The sequence below is a fragment of the Micropterus dolomieu genome, linkage group LG08 (assembly GCF_021292245.1).
Source record: "Micropterus dolomieu isolate WLL.071019.BEF.003 ecotype Adirondacks linkage group LG08, ASM2129224v1, whole genome shotgun sequence".
NCBI lineage: Eukaryota > Metazoa > Chordata > Actinopteri > Centrarchiformes > Centrarchidae > Micropterus > Micropterus dolomieu.
Window position 1 is genome coordinate 4,431,612 of NC_060157.1, and position 1,177 is coordinate 4,432,788.

The 1,177-nt window shown below is 42.2% G+C and overlaps 1 long non-coding RNA gene across 1 annotated transcript; it reads left to right on the forward strand.

Moving 5' to 3' along the window:
- Positions 1 to 309: 309 nt before the first annotated feature.
- Positions 310 to 930, forward strand: LOC123974713. Its single transcript, XR_006825914.1, has 3 exons — positions 310 to 349; positions 525 to 568; positions 772 to 930. It is a non-coding gene; the product is annotated as an uncharacterized LOC123974713 (long non-coding RNA).
- Positions 931 to 1,177: the final 247 nt, after the last annotated feature.

The window sequence follows — 1,177 nt, forward strand, 5'->3', positions numbered from 1 at the left end:
GCACTAGGGAGAGGAAGACGAGTACCAATAAAGGGAGACAAGTGGGACAAGAGCAAGGGAGAGGAATGCCTGGACGAGGACAAGGTAGAGGGAGAGGAGTCAGAGTCATGCGTGGTGGTGCTCAAAGAAGGGCCAGAGTTAGCGTACCTGATAAAATAAGTGCTACTATCATAGACCAGTAGTAGTCTCGATTCATGCACTTCCATACTTACACTTACTCTTTTGAGGGCATAAGTGTGTTCACACTGAGAAGTTTTCTTTTGTTTGTTTGTTTGTTTGTTTGTTTCTATACCTGTCCTGCCCAGCAGCCTGGTATAGAGTATGATGACCTGGATACCATATTGTGCCAGTAAGATTTTACTTTAACAAGAGAGTATTAATATACTCCTTTGTCTGTTTTATTATTTATTTAATTATGTATTGATTTGTCACCGGGCCGGACAGGGGGGCAGACATGGGGATAGGGGGGCACAAACAGGCAGCACAGAGACCCTACAACACCGACCATTTTCTCCTGTTTTTAGAAGACCTCTACGAAAGATAGATGCCAGAGGCAGAAAGGGGGCAGGTGAGAGACCACTTGATATGTTCTGTAGAAATGTGATCACACGGGACAATGTGGCATTCCACCATTCTTGTGCAATCACAGCCTGGTTTGACGCCCAACCAAGGATGAGGTCCCTCTTCCTTACCTCTTACACTCCCTTCCTCAACTCCATTGAGGAGTTTTACTCAGCCTGAAGATGTAAGGTTTTTGTCCATTGTCCACAGGAACAAATGTCCCCCCTGGATGCAATGGATGCTGCAAGCCAAGAAATCACAGCTGAACACTGTCAGGGGTGGATATGTCATACAAAAAAAATTCTTCCCAAGATGCCTTGACAGAGAAGATATCAGGTGTGATGTGGATGAGAACAGGTGGCCAAATGCAGAAGTAGATGCAGATTAGAAGATGACTTTTTTATAATTTTTCTGTGGCATTTTCTGTTTGTATATTTAGTATTTTAACATAAATGGCAGCTATATTGCATATTTTGATATCTTGCAGTATTGTCCTGTTGCAAATAAAGCCTTTGCTATACCAATTTTGTCTTTGTCTTTTTCTTAACCGTACATTCTATAAAGCTACTCTGGGACGGGTCATTGATCTTTTGAATTGTATTTCTGAAGCAAAAAA